Below are 24,288 nucleotides of genomic sequence, written 5' to 3' on the forward strand. Positions count from 1 at the left end.
AACCTGTGACACTCCAAAACACTACAACCTGTGACACTCCAAAACACTACAACCTGTGACACTCCAAAACACTACAACCTGTGACACTCCAAAACACTACAACCTGTGACACTCCAAAACACTAAAACCTGTCACACTCCAAAACACTGCAAACTGTGACACTCCAAAACACTACAACCTGTGACACTCCAAAACACTGCAACCTGTGACACTCCAAAGCACTGCAAACTGTGACACTCCAAAACACTGCAACCTGTGACACTCCAAAACATTACAACCTGTGACACTCCAAAACACTGCAACCTGTGACGCTCCAAAACACTACAACCTGTGACACTCCAAAACACTACAACCTGTGACACTCCAAAACACTACAACCTGTGACACTCCAAAACACTACAACCTGTGACACTCCAAAACACTACAACTGGTCACACTCCAAAACACTACAACCTGTGACACTCCAAAACACTACAACCTGTGACACTACAAAACACTACAACCTGTGACACTCCAAAACACTGCAATCTGTGACACTCCAAAACACTACAACCTGTGACACTCCAAAACACTGCAACTTGTGACACTCCAAAACACTGCAACCTGTGACACTCCAAAACACTGCAACCTGTGACACTCCAAAACACTGCAACCTGTGACGCTCCAAAACACTACAACCTGTGACGCTCCAAAACACTACAACCTGTGACGCTCCAAAACACTACAATCTGTGACGCTCCAAAACACTAAAACTTGTGACGCTCCAAAACACTGCAAACCTGTGACGCTCCAAAACACTGCAAACTGTGACACTCCAAAACACTACAACCTGTGACACTCCAAAACACTACAACCTGTGACACTCCAAAACACTACAACCTGTGACGCTCCAAAACACTACAACCTGTGATGCTCCAAAACACTAAAACCTGTGACACTCCAAAACAGTGCAAACTGTGACACTCCAAAACACTACAACCTGTGACACTCCAAAACACTGCAACCTGTGACACTCCAAAACACTGCAACCTGTGATACTCTAAAACACTGCAACCTGTGACGCTCCAAAACACTACAACCTGTGACGCTCCAAAACACTACAACCTGTGACACTCCAAGACACTAAAACCTGTGACACTCCAAAACACTGCAAACTGTGACACTCCAAAACACTACAACTTGTGACACTCCAAAACACTGCAACCTGTGACACTCCAAAACACTGCAACCTGTGACACTCCAAAACACTACAACTGGTCACACTCCAAAACAATACAACCTGTGACACTCCAAAACACTACAACCTGTGACACTCCAAAACACTGCAACCTGTGACACTCCCAAACACTACAACCTATGACACTCCAAAACACTGCAACCTGTGACACTCCAAAACACTACAACTGGTCACACTCCAAAACACTACAACCTGTGACACTCCAAAACACTACAACCTGTGACACTACAACCTGTGACACTCCAAAACACTGCAATCTGTGACACTCCAAAACACTACAACCTGTGACACTCCAAAACAGTGCAACTTGTGACACTACAAAACACTGCAACCTGTGAATCTCCAAAACACTGCAACCTGTGACACTCCAAAACACTGCAACCTGTGACGCTCCAAAACACTACAACCTGTGACGCTCCAAAACACTACAACCTGTGACGCTCCAAAACACTACAACCTGTGACCCTCCAAAACACTAAAACCTGTGACACTCCAAAACACTGCAAACTGTGACACTCCAAAACACTACAACCTGTGACACTCCAAAACACTGCAACCTGTGACACTCCAAAACACTACAACCTGTGACACTCCAAAACACTACAACTGGTCACACTCCAAAACACTACAACCTGTGACACTCCAAAACACTACAACCTGTGACACTCCAAAACACTACAACCTGTGACACTACAAAACACTACAACCTGTGACACTCCAAAACACTGCAATCTGTGACACTCCAAAACACTACAACCTGTGACACTCCAAAACAGTGCAACTTGTGACACTACAAACCACTGCAAACTGTGACACTCCAAAACACTGCAACCTGTGACACTCCAAAACACTGCAACCTGTGACGCTCCAAAACATTACAACCTGTGACACTACAAAACACTACAACCTGTGACACTCCAAAACACTACAACCTGTGACACTACAAAACACTACAAACTGTGACACTCCAAAACACTGCAACCTGTGACACTCCAAAACACTGCAACCTGTGACGCTCCAAAACACTACAACCTGTGATGCTCCAAAACACTACAACCTGTGACGCTCCAAAACACTACATCCTGTGACGCTCCAAAACACTAAAACCTGTGACGCTCCAAAACACTACAATCTGTGACACTCTAAAACACTACAACCTGTGACACTCCAAAACAGTGTAACCTGTGACACTCCAAAACACTGCAACCTGTGACACTCCAAAAAACTGCAAACTGTGACACTCCAAAACACTGCAACCTGTGACACTCCAAAACACTACAACCTGTGACACTCCAAAACACTACAACCTGTGACACTCCAAAACAATGCAATCTGTGACACTCCAAAACACTACAGCCTGTGACACTCCAAAACACTGCAACCTGTGACACTCCAAAACACTGCAACCTGTGACACTCCAAAACACTACAATCTGTGACACTCCAAAACACTAAAACCTGTGACACTCCAAAACACTGCAAACTGTGACACTCCAAAACACTACAATCTGTGACACTCCAAAACACTAAAACCTGTCACACTCCAAAACACTGCAAACTGTGACACTCCAAAACACTACAACCTGTGACACTCCAAAACACTGCAACCTGTGACACTCCAAAGCACTGCAAACTGTGACACTCCAAAACACTGCAACCTGTGACACTCCAAAACACTACAACCTGTGACACTCCAATACACTGCAACCTGTGACGCTCCAAAACACTACAACCTGTGACGCTCCAAAACACTACAACCTGTGACGCTCCAAAACACTACAAACTGTGACGCTCCAAAACACTACAACCTGTGACACTCCAAAACATTGCAACCTGTGACACTCCAAAACACTACAACCTGTGACACTCCAAAACACTACAACCTGTGACACTCCAAAACACTACAACCTGTGACACTCCAAAACACTACAACCTGTGACACTCCAAAACACTACAACCTGTGACACTCCAAAACACTACAACCTGTGACACTCCAAAACACTACAACCTGTGACACTCCAAAACACTAAAACCTGTCACACTCCAAAACACTGCAAACTGTGACACTCCAAAACACTACAACCTGTGACACTCCAAAACACTGCAACCTGTGACACTCCAAAGCACTGCAAACTGTGACACTCCAAAACACTGCAACCTGTGACACTCCAAAACACTACAACCTGTGACACTCCAAAACACTGCAACCTGTGACGCTCCAAAACACTACAACCTGTGACGCTCCAAAACACTACAACCTGTGACACTCCAAAACACTACAAACTGTGACACTCCAAAACACTAAAACCTGTGACACTCCAAAACACTGCAACCTGTGACACTCCAAAACACTACAACTGGTCACACTCCAAAACAATACAACCTGTGACACTCCAAAACACTACAACCTGTGACACTCCAAAACACTGCAACATGTGACACTCCAAAACACTACAACCTATGACACTCCAAAACACTACAACCTGTGACACTCCAAAACACTACAACTGGTCACACTCCAAAACACTACAACCTGTGACACTCCAAAACACTGCAACCTGTGACACTCCAAAACACTGCAACCTGTGACGCTCCAAAACACTACAACCTGTGACGCTCCAAAACACTACAACCTGTGATGCTCCAAAGCACTACAATCTGTGACGCTCCAAAACACTAAAACCTGTGACACTCCAAAACACTGCAAACTGTGACACTCCAAAACACTACAACCTGTGACACTCCAAAACACTACAACCTGTGACACTCCAAAACACTACAACATGTGACGCTCCAAAACACTACAACCTGTGACGCTCCAAAACACTACAACCTGTGACGCTCCAAAACACTACAACCTGTGATGCTCCAAAACACTACAACTGGTCACACTCCAAAACACTACAACCTGTGACACTCCAAAACACTACAATCTGTGACACTCCAAAACACTACAATCTGTGACACTACAGAACACTACAAACTGTGACACTCCAAAACACTGCAACCTGTGACACTCCAAAACACTACAACCTGTGACACTACAAAACACTACAACCTGTGACACTCCAAAACACTACAACCTGTGACACTACAAAACACTACAAACTGTGACACTCCAAAACACTGCAACCTGTGACACTCCAAAACACTGCAACCTGTGACACTACAAAACACTAAAACCTGTGACACTCCAAAACACTACAACCTGTGACACTACAAAACACTACAAACTGTGACACTCCAAAACACTACAACTGGTCACACTCCAAAACACTGCAACCTGTGACGCTCCAAAACACTACAACCTGTGACGCTCCAAAACACTACAACCTGTGACGCTCCAAAACACTACATCCTGTGACGCTCCAAAACACTAAAACCTGTGACGCTCCAAAACACTACAACCTGTGACACTCCAAAACAGTGTAACCTGTGACACTCCAAAACACTGCAACCTGTGACATTCCAAAACACTGCAAACTGTGACACTCCAAAACACTGCAACCTGTGACACTCCAAAACACTACAAACTGTGACACTCCAAAACACTACAACCTGTGACACTCCAAAACACTACAACCTGTGACACTCCAAAACAATGCAATCTGTGACACTCCAAAAACACTACAGACTGTGACACTCCAAAACACTGCAACCTGTGACACTCCAAAACACTGCAACCTGTGACACTCCAAAACACTACAATCTGTGACACTCCAAAACACTAAAACCTGTGACACTCCGAAACACTGCAAACTGTGACACTCCAAAACACTACAATCTGTGACACTCCAAAACACTAAAACCTGTCACACTCCAAAACACTACAACCTGTGACACTCCAAAACACTACAACCTGTGACACTCCAAAACACTGCAACCTGTGACGCTCCAAAACACTACAACCTGTGACGCTCCATAAACACTACAACCTGTGACACTCCAAAACACTACAACCTGTGACACTCCAAAACACTACAAACTGTGACACTCCAAAACACTACAACTTGTGACACTCCAAAACACTGCAACCTGTGACACTCCAAAACACTGCAACCTGTGACACTCCAAAACACTACAACTGGTCACACTCCAAAACAATACAACCTGTGACACTCCAAAACACTACAACCTGTGACACTCCAAAACACTGCAACATGTGACACTCCAAAACACTACAACCTATGACACTCCAAAACACTACAACCTGTGACACTCCAAAACACTACAACTGGTCACACTCCAAAACACTACAACCTGTGACACTCCAAAACACTACAACCTGTGACACTACAAAACACTACAACCTGTGACACTCCAAAACACTGCAATCTGTGACACTCCAAAACACTACAACCTGTGACACTCCAAAACAGTGCAACTTGTGACACTACAAAACACTGCAACCTGTGAATCTCCAAAACACTGCAACCTGTGACACTCCAAAACACTGCAACCTGTGACGCTCCAAAACACTACAACCTGTGACGCTCCAAAACAATACAACCTGTGACGCTCCAAAACACTACAACCAGTGACGCTCCAAAACACTACAATCTGTGACGCTCCAAAACACTAAAACCTGTGACACTCCAAAAACACTGCAAACTGTGACACTCCAAAACACTGCAAACTGTGACACTCCAAAACACTACAACCTGTGACACTCCAAAACACTACAACCTGTGACACTCCAAAACACTACAACCTGTGACGCTCCAAAACACTACAACCTGTGACACTCCAAAACACTGCAACCTGTGACGCTCCAAAACACTACAACCTGTGACGCTCCATAAACACTACAACCTGTGACACTCCAAAACACTACAACCTGTGACACTCCAAAACACTACAAACTGTGACACTCCAAAACACTACAACTTGTGACACTCCAAAACACTGCAACCTGTGACACTCCAAAACACTGCAACCTGTGACACTCCAAAACACTACAACTGGTCACACTCCAAAACAATACAACCTGTGACACTCCAAAACACTACAACCTGTGACACTCCAAAACACTGCAACATGTGACACTCCAAAACACTACAACCTATGACACTCCAAAACACTACAACCTGTGACACTCCAAAACACTACAACTGGTCACACTCCAAAACACTACAACCTGTGACACTCCAAAACACTACAACCTGTGACACTACAAAACACTACAACCTGTGACACTCCAAAACACTGCAATCTGTGACACTCCAAAACACTACAACCTGTGACACTCCAAAACAGTGCAACTTGTGACACTACAAAACACTGCAACCTGTGAATCTCCAAAACACTGCAACCTGTGACACTCCAAAACACTGCAACCTGTGACGCTCCAAAACACTACAACCTGTGACGCTCCAAAACAATACAACCTGTGACGCTCCAAAACACTACAACCAGTGACGCTCCAAAACACTACAATCTGTGACGCTCCAAAACACTAAAACCTGTGACACTCCAAAAATACTGCAAACTGTGACACTCCAAAACACTGCAAACTGTGACACTCCAAAACACTACAACCTGTGACACTCCAAAACACTACAACCTGTGACGCTCCAAAACACTACAACCTGTGACACTCCAAAACACTACAACCTGTGATGCTCCAAAACACTACAACCTGTGACACTCCAAAACACTACAACTGGTCACACTCCAAAACACTACAACCTGTGACACTCCAAAACACTACAATCTGTGACACTCCAAAACACTGCAACCTGTGACACTCCAAAACACTGCAACCTGTGACACTCCAAAACACTGCAACCTGTGACACTCCAAAACACTACAACCTGTTACACTCCAAAACACTACAACTGGTCACACTCCAAAACACTACAACCTGTGACACTCCAAAACACTACAATCTGTGACACTCCAAAACACTGCAACCTGTGACACTCCAAAACACTGCAACCTGTGACACTACAAAACACTACAAACTGTGACACTCCAAAACACTACAATCTGTGACACTCCAAAACACTGCAACCTGTGACACTCCAAAACACTGCAACCTGTGACACTACAAAACACTACAATCTGTGACACTCCAAAACACTGCAACCTGTGACACTCCAAAACACTGCAACCTGTGACACTACAAAACACTACAAACTGTGACACTCCAAAACACTACAACCTGTGACACTCCAAAACACTACAAACTGTGACACTCCAAAACACTGCAACCTGTGACACTCCAAAACACTGCAACCTGTGACGCTCCAAAACACTACAACCTGTGATGCTCCAAAACACTACAACCTGTGACACTCCAAAACACTAAAACCTGTGACACTCCAAAACACTGCAAACTGTGACACTCCAAAACACTACAACCTGTGACACTCCAAAACACTGCAACCTGTGACACTCCAAAACACTACAACCTGTGACACTCCAAAACACTACAACTGGTCACACTCCAAAACACTACAACCTGTGACACTCCAAAACACTACAACCTGTGACACTCCAAAACACTACAACCTGTGACACTACAAAACACTACAACCTGTGACACTCCAAAACACTGCAATCTGTGACACTCCAAAACACTACAACCTGTGACACTCCAAAACAGTGCAACTTGTGACACTACAAACCACTGCAAACTGTGACACTCCAAAACACTGCAACCTGTGACACTCCAAAACACTGCAACCTGTGATGCTCCAAAACATTACAACCTGTGACACTACAAAACACTACAACCTGTGACACTCCAAAACACTACAACCTGTGACACTACAAAACACTACAAACTGTGACACTCCAAAACACTGCAACCTGTGACACTCCAAAACACTGCAACCTGTGACGCTCCAAAACACTACAACCTGTGACGCTCCAAAACACTACAACCTGTGACGCTCCAAAACACTACATCCTGTGACGCTCCAAAACACTAAAACCTGTGACGCTCCAAAACACTACAATCTGTGACACTCTAAAACACTACAACCTGTGACACTCCAAAACAGTGTAACCTGTGACACTCCAAAACACTGCAACCTGTGACACTCCAAAACACTGCAAACTGTGACACTCCAAAACACTGCAACCTGTGACACTAAAAAACACTACAACCTGTGACACTCCAAAACACTACAACCTGTGACACTCCAAAACACTACAACCTGTGACACTCCAAAACAATGCAATCTGTGACACTCCAAAACACTACAGCCTGTGACACTCCAAAACACTGCAACCTGTGACACTCCAAAACACTGCAACCTGTGACACTCCAAAACACTACAATCTGTGACACTCCAAAACACTAAAACCTGTGACACTCCAAAACACTGCAAACTGTGACACTCCAAAACACTACAATCTGTGACACTCCAAAACACTAAAACCTGTCACACTCCAAAACACTGCAAACTGTGACACTCCAAAACACTACAACCTGTGACACTCCAAAACACTGCAACCTGTGACACTCCAAAGCACTGCAAACTGTGACACTCCAAAACACTGCAACCTGTGACACTCCAAAACACTACAACCTGTGACACTCCAAAACACTGCAACCTGTGACGCTCCAAAACACTACAACCTGTGACGCTCCAAAACACTACAACCTGTGACGCTCCAAAACACTACAACCTGTGACGCTCCAAAACACTACAAACTGTGACGCTCCAAAACACTACAACCTGTGACATTCCAAAACATTGCAACCTGTGACACTCCAAAACACTACAACCTGTGACACTCCAAAACACTACAACCTGTGACACTCCAAAACACTACAACCTGTGACACTCCAAAACACTACAACCTGTGACACTCCAAAACACTACAACCTGTGACACTCCAAAACACTACAACCTGTGACACTCCAAAACACTACAACTGGTCACACTCCAAAACACTACAACCTGTGACACTCCAAAACACTACAACCTGTGACACTCCAAAACACTACAACATGTGACGCTCCAAAACACTACAACCTGTGACGCTCCAAAACACTACAACCTGTGACGCTCCAAAACACTACAACCTGTGATGCTCCAAAACACTACAACTGGTCACACTCCAAAACACTACAACCTGTGACACTCCAAAACACTACAATCTGTGACACTCCAAAACACTACAATCTGTGACACTACAAAACACTACAAACTGTGACACTCCAAAACACTGCAACCTGTGACACTCCAAAACACTACAACCTGTGACACTACAAAGCACTACAACCTGTGACACTCCAAAACACTACAACCTGTGACACTACAAAACACTACAAACTGTGACACTCCAAAACACTGCAACCTGTGACACTCCAAAACACTGCAACCTGTGACACTACAAAATACTAAAACCTGTGACACTCCAAAACACTACAACCTGTGACACTACATAACACTACAAACTGTGACACTCCAAAACACTACAACTGGTCACACTCCAAAACACTGCAACCTGTGACGCTCCAAAACACTACAACCTGTGACGCTCCAAAACACTACAACCTGTGACGCTCCAAAACACTACATCCTGTGACGCTCCAAAACACTAAAACCTGTGACGCTCCAAAACACTACAATCTGTGACACTCCAAAACACTACAATCTGTGACACTCCAAAACACTGCAACCTGTGACACTCCAAAACACTGCAAACTGTGACACTCCAAAACACTGCAACCTGTGACACTCCAAAACACTGCAACCTGTGACACTACAAAACACTACAAACTGTGACACTCCAAAACACTACAACCTGTGACACTCCAAAACACTACAAACTGTGACACTCCAAAACACTGCAACCTGTGACACTCCAAAACACTGCAACCTGTGATGCTCCAAAACACTACAACCTGTGATGCTCCAAAACACTACAACCTGTGACACTCCAAAACACTAAAACCTGTGACACTCCAAAACACTGCAAACTGTGACACTCCAAAACACTACAACCTGTGACACTCCAAAACACTACAACTGGTCACACTCCAAAACACTACAACCTGTGACACTCCAAAACACTACAACCTGTGACACTCCAAAACACTACAACCTGTGACACTACAAAACACTACAACCTGTGACACTCCAAAACACTGCAATCTGTGACACTCCAAAACACTACAACCTGTGACACTCCAAAACAGTGCAACTTGTGACACTACAAACCACTGCAAACTGTGACACTCCAAAACACTGCAACCTGTGACACTCCAAAACACTGCAACCTGTGACGCTCCAAAACATTACAACCTGTGACACTACAAAACACTACAACCTGTGACACTCCAAAACACTACAACCTGTGACACTACAAAACACTACAAACTGTGACACTCCAAAACACTGCAACCTGTGACACTCCAAAACACTGCAACCTGTGACGCTCCAAAACACTACAACCTGTGACGCTCCAAAACACTACAACCTGTGACGCTCCAAAACACTACATCCTGTGACGCTCCAAAACACTAAAACCTGTGACGCTCCAAAACACTACAATCTGTGACACTCTAAAACACTACAACCTGTGACACTCCAAAACAGTGTAACCTGTGACACTCCAAAACACTGCAACCTGTGACACTCCAAAACACTGCAAACTGTGACACTCCAAAACACTGCAACCTGTGACACTCCAAAACACTACAACCTGTGACACTCCAAAACACTACAACCTGTGACACTCCAAAACACTACAACCTGTGACACTCCAAAACAATGCAATCTGTGACACTCCAAAACACTACAGCCTGTGACACTCCAAAACACTGCAACCTGTGACACTCCAAAACACTGCAACCTGTGACACTCCAAAACACTACAATCTGTGACACTCCAAAACACTAAAACCTGTGACACTCCAAAACACTGCAAACTGTGACACTCCAAAACACTACAATCTGTGACACTCCAAAACACTAAAACCTGTCACACTCCAAAACACTGCAAACTGTGACACTCCAAAACACTACAACCTGTGACACTCCAAAACACTGCAACCTGTGACACTCCAAAGCACTGCAAACTGTGACACTCCAAAACACTGCAACCTGTGACACTCCAAAACACTACAACCTGTGACACTCCAAAACACTGCAACCTGTGACGCTCCAAAACACTACAACCTGTGACACTCCAAAACACTGCAACCTGTGACGCTCCAAAACACTACAACCTGTGACGCTCCAAAACACTACAACCTGTGACGCTCCAAAACACTACAACCTGTGACACTCCAAAACACTACAACCTGTGACACTCCAAAACACTACAACCTGTGACACTCCAAAACACTACAACTGGTCACACTCCAAAACACTACAACCTGTGACACTCCAAAACACTACAACCTGTGACACTCCAAAACACTACAACATGTGACGCTCCAAAACACTACAACCTGTGACGCTCCAAAACACTACAACCTGTGACGCTCCAAAACACTACAACCTGTGATGCTCCAAAACACTACAACTGGTCACACTCCAAAACACTACAACCTGTGACACTCCAAAACACTACAATCTGTGACACTCCAAAACACTACAATCTGTGACACTACAAAACACTACAAACTGTGACACTCCAAAACACTGCAACCTGTGACACTCCAAAACACTACAACCTGTGACACTACAAAGCACTACAACCTGTGACACTCCAAAACACTACAACCTGTGACACTACAAAACACTACAAACTGTGACACTCCAAAACACTGCAACCTGTGACACTCCAAAACACTGCAACCTGTGACACTACAAAATACTAAAACCTGTGACACTCCAAAACACTACAACCTGTGACACTACATAACACTACAAACTGTGACACTCCAAAACACTACAACTGGTCACACTCCAAAACACTGCAACCTGTGACGCTCCAAAACACTACAACCTGTGACGCTCCAAAACACTACAACCTGTGACGCTCCAAAACACTACATCCTGTGACGCTCCAAAACACTAAAACCTGTGACGCTCCAAAACACTACAATCTGTGACACTCCAAAACACTACAATCTGTGACACTCCAAAACACTGCAACCTGTGACACTCCAAAATACTGCAAACTGTGACACTCCAAAACACTGCAACCTGTGACACTCCAAAACACTACAAACTGTGACACTCCAAAACACTACAACCTGTGACACTCCAAAACACTACAACCTGTGACACTCCAAAACAATGCAATCTGTGACACTCCAAAACACTACAGACTGTGACACTCCGAAACACTGCAACCAGTGACACTCCAAAACACTGCAACCTGTGACACTCCAAAACACTACAATCTGTGACACTCCAAAACACTAAAACCTGTGACACTCCGAAACACTGCAAACTGTGACACTCCAAAACAAGACAATCTGTGACACTCCAAAACACTAAAACCTGTCACACTCCAAAACACTACAACCTGTGACACTCCAAAACACTACAACCTGTGACACTCCAAAACACTGCAACCTGTGACGCTCCAAAACACTACAACCTGTGATGCTCCATAAACACTACAACCTGTGACACTCCAAAACACTACAACCTGTGACACTCAAAAACACTACAAACTGTGACACTCCAAAACACTACAACTTGTGACACTCCAAAACACTGCAACCTGTGACACTCCAAAACACTGCAACCTGTGACACTCCAAAACACTACAACTGGTCACACTCCAAAACAATACAACCTGTGACACTCCAAAACACTACAAACTGTGACACTCCAAAACACTGCAACATGTGACACTCCAAAACACTACAACCTATGACACTCCAAAACACTACAACCTGTGACACTCCAAAACACTACAACTGGTCACACTCCAAAACACTACAACCTGTGACACTCCAAAACACTACAACCTGTGACACTACAAAACACTACAACCTGTGACACTCCAAAACACTGCAATCTGTGACACTCCAAAACACTACAACCTGTGACACTCCAAAACAGTGCAACTTGTGACACTACAAAACACTGCAACCTGTGAATCTCCAAAACACTGCAACCTGTGACACTCCAAAACACTGCAACCTGTGACGCTCCAAAACACTACAACCTGTGACGCTCCAAAACAATACAACCTGTGACGCTCCAAAACACTACAACCAGTGACGCTCCAAAACACTACAATCTGTGACGCTCCAAAACACTAAAACCTGTGACACTCCAAAAACACTGCAAACTGTGACACTCCAAAACACTGCAAACTGTGACACTCCAAAACACTACAACCTGTGACCCTCCAAAACACTACAACCTGTGACACTCCAAAACACTACAACCTGTGACGCTCCAAAACACTACAACCTGTGACACTCCAAAACACTACAACCTGTGATGCTCCAAAACACTACAACCTGTGACACTCCAAAACACTACAACTGGTCACACTCCAAAACACTACAACCTGTGACACTCCAAAACACTACAATCTGTGACACTCCAAAACACTGCAACCTGTGACACTCCAAAACACTGCAACCTGTGACACTCCAAAACACTGCAACCTGTGACACTCCAAAACACTACAACCTGTTACACTCCAAAACACTACAACTGGTCACACTCCAAAACACTACAACCTGTGACACTCCAAAACACTACAATCTGTGACACTCCAAAACACTGCAACCTGTGACACTCCAAAACACTGCAACCTGTGACACTACAAAACACTACACTCTGTGACACTCCAAAACACTGCAACCTGTGACACTCCAAAACACTGCAACCTGTGACACTACAAAACACTACAAACTGTGACACTCCAAAACACTACAACCTGTGACACTCCAAAACACTACAAACTGTGACACTCCAAAACACTGCAACCTGTGACACTCCAAAACACTGCAACCTGTGACGCTCCAAAACACTACAACCTGTGACGCTCCAAAACACTACAACCTGTGACGCTCCAAAACACTTCAACCTGTGACACTCCAAAACACTAAAACCTGTGACACTCCAAAACACTGCAAACTGTGACACTCCAAAACACTACAACCTGTGACACTCCAAAACACTGCAACCTGTGACACTCCAAAACACTGCAACCTGTGACACTCCAAAACACTACAACCTGTGACACTCCAAAACACTACAACCTGTTACACTCCAAAACACTACAACTGGTCACACTCCAAAACACTACAACCTGTGACACTCCAAAACACTACAATCTGTGACACTCCAAAACACTGCAACCTGTTACACTCCAAAACACTGCAACCTGTGACACTACAAAACACTACAATCTGTGACACTCCAAAACACTGCAACCTGTGACACTCCAAAACACTGCAACCTGTGACACTACAAAACACTACAAACTGTGACACTCCAAAACACTACAACCTGTGACACTCCAAAACACTACAAACTGTGACACTCCAAAACACTGCAACCTGTGACACTCCAAAACACTGCAACCTGTGACGCTCCAAAACACTACAACCTGTGACGCTCCAAAACACTACAACCTGTGACGCTCCAAAACACTTCAACCTGTGACACTCCAAAACACTAAAACCTGTGACACTCCAAAACACTGCAAACTGTGACACTCCAAAACACTACAACCTGTGACACTCCAAAACACTGCAACCTGTGACACTCCAAAACACTACAACCTGTGACACTCCAAAACACTACAACTGGTCACACTCCAAAACACTACAACCTGTGACACTCCAAAACACTAGAACCTGTGACACTCCAAAACACTACAACCTGTGACACTACAAAACACTACAACCTGTGACACTCCAAAACACTGCAATCTGTGACACTCCAAAACACTACAACCTGTGACACTCCAAAACAGTGCAACTTGTGACACTACAAACCACTGCAAACTGTGACACTCCAAAACACTGCAACCTGTGACACTCCAAAACACTGCAACCTGTGACGCTCCAAAACATTACAACCTGTGACACTACAAAACACTACAACCTGTGACACTCCAAAACACTACAACCTGTGACACTACAAAACACTACAAACTGTGACACTCCAAAACACTGCAACCTGTGACACTCCAAAACACTGCAACCTGTGACGCTCCAAAACACTACAACCTGTGACGCTCCAAAACACTACAACCTGTGACGCTCCAAAACACTACATCCTGTGACGCTCCAAAACACTAAAACCTGTGATGCTCCAAAACACTACAATCTGTGACACTCTAAAACACTACAACCTGTGACACTCCAAAACAGTGTAACCTGTGACACTCCAAAACACTGCAACCTGTGACACTCCAAAACACTGCAAACTGTGACACTCCAAAACACTGCAACCTGTGACACTCCAAAACACTACAACCTGTGACACTCCAAAACACTACAACCTGTGACACTCCAAAACACTACAACCTGTGACACTCCAAAACAATGCAATCTGTGACACTCCAAAACACTACAGCCTGTGACGCTCCAAAACACTACAACCTGTGACGCTCCAAAACACTACAACCTGTGACACTCCAAAACACTAAAACCTGTGACACTCCAAAACACTGCAAACTGTGACACTCCAAAACACTACAACCTGTGACACTCCAAAACACTGCAACCTGTGACACTCCAAAACACTACAACCTGTGACACTCCAAAACACTACAACTGGTCACACTCCAAAACACTACAACCTGTGACACTCCAAAACACTACAACCTGTGACACTCCAAAACACTACAACCTGTGACACTACAAAACACTACAACCTGTGACACTCCAAAACACTGCAATCTGTGACACTCCAAAACACTACAACCTGTGACACTCCAAAACAGTGCAACTTGTGACACTACAAACCACTGCAAACTGTGACACTCCAAAACACTGCAACCTGTGACACTCCAAAACACTGCAACCTGTGACGCTCCAAAACATTACAACCTGTGACACTACAAAACACTACAACCTGTGACACTCCAAAACACTACAACCTGTGACACTACAAAACACTACAAACTGTGACACTCCAAAACACTGCAACCTGTGACACTCCAAAACACTGCAACCTGTGACGCTCCAAAACACTACAACCTGTGACGCTCCAAAACACTACAACCTGTGACGCTCCAAAACACTACATCCTGTGACGCTCCAAAACACTAAAACCTGTGACGCTCCAAAACACTACAATTTGTGACACTCTAAAACACTACAACCTGTGACACTCCAAAACAGTGTAACCTGTGACACTCCAAAACACTGCAACCTGTGACACTCCAAAACACTGCAAACTGTGACACTCCAAAACACTGCAACCTGTGACACTCCAAAACACTACAACCTGTGACACTCCAAAACACTACAACCTGTGACACTCCAAAACACTACAACCTGTGACACTCCAAAACAATGCAATCTGTGACACTCCAAAACACTACAGCCTGTGACACTCCAAAACACTGCAACCTGTGACACTCCAAAACACTGCAACCTGTGACACTCCAAAACACTACAATCTGTGACACTCCAAAACACTAAAACCTGTGACACTCCAAAACACTGCAAACTGTGACACTCCAAAACACTACAATCTGTGACACTCCAAAACACTAAAACCTGTCACACTCCAAAACACTGCAAACTGTGACACTCCAAAACACTACAACCTGTGACACTCCAAAACACTGCAACCTGTGACACTCCAAAGCACTGCAAACTGTGACACTCCAAAACACTGCAACCTGTGACACTCCAAAACACTACAACCTGTGACACTCCAAAACACTGCAACCTGTGACGCTCCAAAACACTACAACCTGTGACGCTCCAAAACACTACAACCTGTGACGCTCCAAAACACTACAACCTGTGACGCTCCAAAACACTACAAACTGTGACACTCCAAAACACTACAACCTGTGACACTCCAAAACATTGCAACCTGTGACACTCCAAAACACTACAACCTGTGACACTCCAAAACACTACAACCTGTGACACTCCAAAACACTACAACCTGTGACACTCCAAAACACTACAACCTGTGACACTCCAAAACACTACAACCTGTGACACTCCAAAACACTACAACCTGTGACACTCCAAAACACTACAACTGGTCACACTCCAAAACACTACAACCTGTGACAATCCAAAACACTACAACCTGTGACACTCCAAAACACTACAACATGTGACGCTCCAAAACACTACAACCTGTGACGCTCCAAAACACTACAACCTGTGACGCTCCAAAACACTACAACCTGTGATGCTCCAAAACACTACAACTGGTCACACTCCAAAACACTACAACCTGTGACACTCCAAAACACTACAATCTGTGACACTCCAAAACACTACAATCTGTGACACTACAAAACACTACAAACTGTGACACTCCAAAACACTGCAACCTGTGACACTCCAAAACACTACAACCTGTGACACTACAAAACACTACAACCTGTGACACTCCAAAACACTACAACCTGTGACACTACAAAACACTACAAACTGTGACACTCCAAAACACTGCAACCTGTGACACTCCAAAACACTGCAACCTGTGACACTCCAAAATACTAAAACCTGTGACACTCCAAAACACTACAACCTGTGACACTACAAAACACTACAAACTGTGACACTCCAAAACACTACAACTGGTCACACTCCAAAACACTGCAACCTGTGACGCTCCAATACACTACAACCTGTGACGCTCCAAAACACTACAACCTGTGACGCTCCAAAACACTACATCCTGTGACGCTCCAAAACACTAAAACCTGTGACGCTCCAAAACACTACAATCTGTGACACTCCAAAACACTACAATCTGTGACACTCCAAAACACTACAACCTGTGACACTCCAAAACAGTGTAACCTGTGACACTCCAAAACACTGCAACCTGTGACACTCCAAAACACTGCAAACTGTGACACTCCAAAACACTGCAACCTGTGACACTCCAAAACACTACAAACTGTGACACTCCAAAACACTACAACCTGTGACACTCCAAAACACTACAACCTGTGACACTCCAAAACAATGCAATCTGTGACACTCCAAAACACTACAGACTGTGACACTCCGAAACACTGCAACCAGTGACACTCCAAAACACTGCAACCTGTGACACTCCAAAACACTACAATCTGTGACACTCCAAAACACTAAAACCTGTGACACTCCGAAACACTGCAAACTGTGACACTCCAAAACACTACAATCTGTGACACTCCAAAACACTAAAACCTGTCACACTCCAAAACACTACAACCTGTGACACTCCAAAACACTACAACCTGTGACACTCCAAAACACTGCAACCTGTGACGCTCCAAAACACTACAACCTGTGATGCTCCATAAACACTACAACCTGTGACACTCCAAAACACTACAACCTGTGACACTCCAAAACACTACAAACTGTGACACTAAAAAACACTACAACTTGTGACACTCCAAAACACTGCAACCTGTGACACTCCAAAACACTGCAACCTGTGACACTCCAAAACACTACAACTGGTCACACTCCAAAACAATACAACCTGTGACACTCCAAAACACTACAACCTGTGACACTCCAAAACACTGCAACATGTGACACTCCAAAACACTACAACCTATGACACTCCAAAACACTACAACCTGTGACACTCCAAAACACTACAACTGGTCACACTCCAAAACACTACAACCTGTGACACTCCAAAACACTACAACCTGTGACACTACAAAACACTACAACCTGTGACACTCCAAAACACTGCAATCTGTGACACTCCAAAACACTACAACCTGTGACACTCCAAAACAGTGCAACTTGTGACACTACAAAACACTGCAACCTGTGAATCTCCAAAACACTGCAACCTGTGACACTCCAAAACACTGCAACCTGTGACGCTCCAAAACACTACAACCTGTGACGCTCCAAAACAATACAACCTGTGACGCTCCAAAACACTACAACCAGTGACGCTCCAAAACACTACAATCTGTGACGCTCCAAAACACTAAAACCTGTGACACTCCAAAAACACTGCAAACTGTGACACTCCAAAACACTGCAAACTGTGACACTCCAAAACACTACAACCTGTGACCCTCCAAAACACTACAACCTGTGACACTCCAAAACACTACAACCTGTGACGCTCCAAAACACTACAACCTGTGACACTCCAAAACACTACAACCTGTGATGCTCCAAAACACTACAACCTGTGACACTCCAAAACACTACAACTGGTCACACTCCAAAACACTACAACCTGTGACACTCCAAAACACTACAATCTGTGACACTCCAAAACACTGCAACCTGTGACACTCCAAAACACTGCAACCTGTGACACTCCAAAACACTGCAACCTGTGACACTCCAAAACACTACAACCTGTTACACTCCAAAACACTACAACTGGTCACACTCCAAAACACTACAACCTGTGACACTCCAAAACACTACAATCTGTGACACTCCAAAACACTGCAACCTGTGACACTCCAAAACACTGCAACCTGTGACACTACAAAACACTACAATCTGTGACACTCCAAAACACTGCAACCTGTGACACTCCAAAACACTGCAACCTGTGACACTACAAAACACTACAAACTGTGACACTCCAAAACACTACAACCTGTGACACTCCAAAACACTACAAACTGTGACACTCCAAAACACTGCAACCTGTGACACTCCAAAACACTGCAACCTGTGACGCTCCAAAACACTACAACCTGTGACGCTCCAAAACACTACAACCTGTGACGCTCCAAAACACTTCAACCTGTGACACTCCAAAACACTAAAACCTGTGACACTCCAAAACACTGCAAACTGTGACACTCCAAAACACTACAACCTGTGACACTCCAAAACACTGCAACCTGTGACACTCCAAAACACTACAACCTGTGACACTCCAAAACACTACAACTGGTCACACTCCAAAACACTACAACCTGTGACACTCCAAAACACTAGAACCTGTGACACTCCAAAACACTACAACCTGTGACACTACAAAACACTACAACCTGTGACACTCCAAAACACTGCAATCTGTGACACTCCAAAACACTACAACCTGTGACACTCCAAAACAGTGCAACTTGTGACACTACAAACCACTGCAAACTGTGACACTCCAAAACACTGCAACCTGTGACACTCCAAAACACTGCAACCTGTGACGCTCCAAAACATTACAACCTGTGACACTACAAAACACTACAACCTGTGACACTCCAAAACACTACAACCTGTGACACTACAAAACACTACAAACTGTGACACTCCAAAACACTGCAACCTGTGACACTCCAAAACACTGCAACCTGTGACGCTCCAAAACACTACAACCTGTGACGCTCCAAAACACTACAACCTGTGATGCTCCAAAACACTACATCCTGTGACGCTCCAAAACACTAAAACCTGTGACGCTCCAAAACACTACAATCTGTGACACTCTAAAACACTACAACCTGTGACACTCCAAAACAGTGTAACCTGTGACACTCCAAAACACTGCAACCTGTGACACTCCAAAACACTACAGCCTGTGACACTCCAAAACACTGCAACCTGTGACACTCCAAAACACTGCAACCTGTGACACTCCAAAACACTACAATCTGTGACACTCCAAAACACTAAAACCTGTGACACTCCAAAACACTGCAAACTGTGACACTCCAAAACACTACAATCTGTGACACTCCAAAACACTAAAACCTGTCACACTCCAAAACACTGCAAACTGTGACACTCCAAAACATTACAACCTGTGACACTCCAAAACACTGCAACCTGTGACACTCCAAAGCACTGCAAACTGTGACACTCCAAAACACTGCAACCTGTGACACTCCAAAACACTACAACCTGTGACACTCCAAAACACTGCAACCTGTGACGCTCCAAAACAAAACACTACAACCTGTGACGCTCCAAAACACTACAACCTGTGACGCTCCAAAACACTACAACCTGTGACGCTCCAAAACACTACAACCTGTGACACTCCAAAACACTACAACCTGTGACACTCCAAAACACTACAACCTGTGACACTCCAAAACAATGCAATCTGTGACACTCCAAAACACTACAGCCTGTGACACTCCAAAACACTGCAACCTGTGACACTCCAAAACACTGCAACCTGTGACACTCCAAAACACTACAATCTGTGACACTCCAAAACACTAAAACCTGTGACACTCCAAAACACTGCAAACTGTGACACTCCAAAACACTACAATCTGTGACACTCCAAAACACTAAAACCTGTCACACTCCAAAACACTGCAAACTGTGACACTCCAAAACACTACAACCTGTGACACTCCAAAACACTGCAACCTGTGACACTCCAAAGCACTGCAAACTGTGACACTCCAAAACACTGCAACCTGTGACACTCCAAAACACTACAACCTGTGACACTCCAAAACACTGCAACCTGTGACGCTCCAAAACAAAACACTACAACCTGTGACGCTCCAAAACACTACAACCTGTGACGCTCCAAAACACTACAACCTGTGACGCTCCAAAACACTACAAACTGTGACACTCCAAAACACTACAACCTGTGACACTCCAAAACATTGCAACCTGTGACACTCCAAAACACTACAACCTGTGACACTCCAAAACACTACAACCTGTGACACTCCAAAACACTACAACCTGTGACACTCCAAAACACTACAACCTGTGACACTCCAAAACACTACAACCTGTGACACTCCAAAACACTACAACCTGTGACACTCCAAAACACTACAACCTGTGACACTCCAAAACACTACAACTGGTCACACTCCAAAACACTACAACCTGTGACACTCCAAAACACTACAACCTGTGACACTACAAAACACTACAACCTGTGACACTCCAAAACACTGCAATCTGTGACACTCCAAAACACTACAACCTGTGACACTCCAAAACACTGCAACTTGTGACACTCCAAAACTCTGCAACCTGTGACACTCCAAAACACTGCAACCTGTGACACTCCAAAACACTGCAACCTGTGACGCTCCAAAACACTACAACCTGTGACGCTCCAAAACACTACAACCTGTGACGCTCCAAAACACTATAATCTGTGACGCTCCAAAACACTAAAACTTGTGACGCTCCAAAACACTACAATCTGTGACGCTCCAAAACACTGCAAACCTGTGACGCTCCAAAACACTGCAAACTGTGACACTCCAAAACACTACAACCTGTGACACTCCAAAACACTACAACCTGTGACACTCCAAAACACTGCATCCTGTGACACTCCAAAACACTACAACCTGTGACGCTCCAAAACACTAAAACCTGTGACACTCCAAAACAGTGCAAACTGTGACACTCCAAAACACTACAACCTGTGACACTCCAAAACACTGCAACCTGTGACACTCCAAAACACTGCAACCTGTGATACTCTAAAACACTGCAACCTGTGACGCTCCAAAACACTACAACCTGTGACGCTCCAAAACACTACAACCTGTGACACTCCAAAACACTAAAACCTGTGACACTCCAAAACACTGCAACCTGTGACACTCCAAAACACTACAACTGGTCACACTCCAAAACAATACAACCTGTGACACTCCAAAACACTACAACCTGTGACACTCCAAAACACTGCAACCTGTGACACTCCCAAACACTACAACCTATGACACTCCAAAACACTGCAACCTGTGACACTCCAAAACACTACAACTGGTCACACTCCAAAACACTACAACCTGTGACACTCCAAAACACTACAACCTATGACACTACAACCTGTGACACTCCAAAACACTGCAATCTGTGACACTCCAAAACACTACAACCTGTGACACTCCAAAACAGTGCAACTTGTGACACTACAAAACACTGCAACCTGTGAATCTCCAAAACACTGCAACCTGTGACACTCCAAAACACTGCAACCTGTGACGCTCCAAAACACTACAACCTGTGACGCTCCAAAACACTACAACCTGTGACGCTCCAAAACACTACAACCTGTGACACTCCAAAACACTAAAACCTGTGACACTCCAAAACACTGCAAACTGTGACACTCCAAAACACTACAACCTGTGACACTCCAAAACACTGCAACCTGTGACACTCCAAAACACTACAACCTGTGACACTCCAAAACACTACAACTGGTCACAATCCAAAACACTACAACCTGTGACACTCCAAAACACTACAACCTGTGACACTCCAAAACACTACAACCTGTGACACTACAAAACACTACAACCTGTGACACTCCAAAACACTGCAATCTGTGACACTCCAAAACACTACAACCTGTGACACTCCAAAACAGTGCAACTTGTGACACTACAAACCACTGCAAACTGTGACACTCCAAAACACTACAACTGGTCACAATCCAAAACACTACAACCTGTGACACTCCAAAACACTACAACCTGTGACACTCCAAAACACTACAACCTGTGACACTACAAAACACTACAACCTGTGACACTCCAAAACACTACAACTGGTCACACTCCAAAACACTACAACCTGTGACACTCCAAAACACTACAACCTATGACACTACAACCTGTGACACTCCAAAACACTGCAATCTGTGACACTCCAAAACACTACAACCTGTGACACTCCAAAACAGTGCAACTTGTGACACTACAAAACACTGCAACCTGTGAATCTCCAAAACACTGCAACCTGTGACACTCCAAAACACTGCAACCTGTGACGCTCCAAAACACTACAACCTGTGACGCTCCAAAACACTACAACCTGTGACGCTCCAAAACACTACAACCTGTGACACTCCAAAACACTAAAACCTGTGACACTCCAAAACACTGCAAACTGTGACACTCCAAAACACTACAACCTGTGACACTCCAAAACACTGCAACCTGTGACACTCCAAAACACTACAACCTGTGACACTCCAAAACACTACAACTGGTCACAATCCAAAACACTACAACCTGTGACACTCCAAAACAC

This window comes from Taudactylus pleione, unplaced genomic scaffold, assembly GCF_031769625.1.
Source record: "Taudactylus pleione unplaced genomic scaffold, aTauple2 ptg000533l, whole genome shotgun sequence".
Classification (NCBI taxonomy): domain Eukaryota; kingdom Metazoa; phylum Chordata; class Amphibia; order Anura; family Myobatrachidae; genus Taudactylus; species Taudactylus pleione.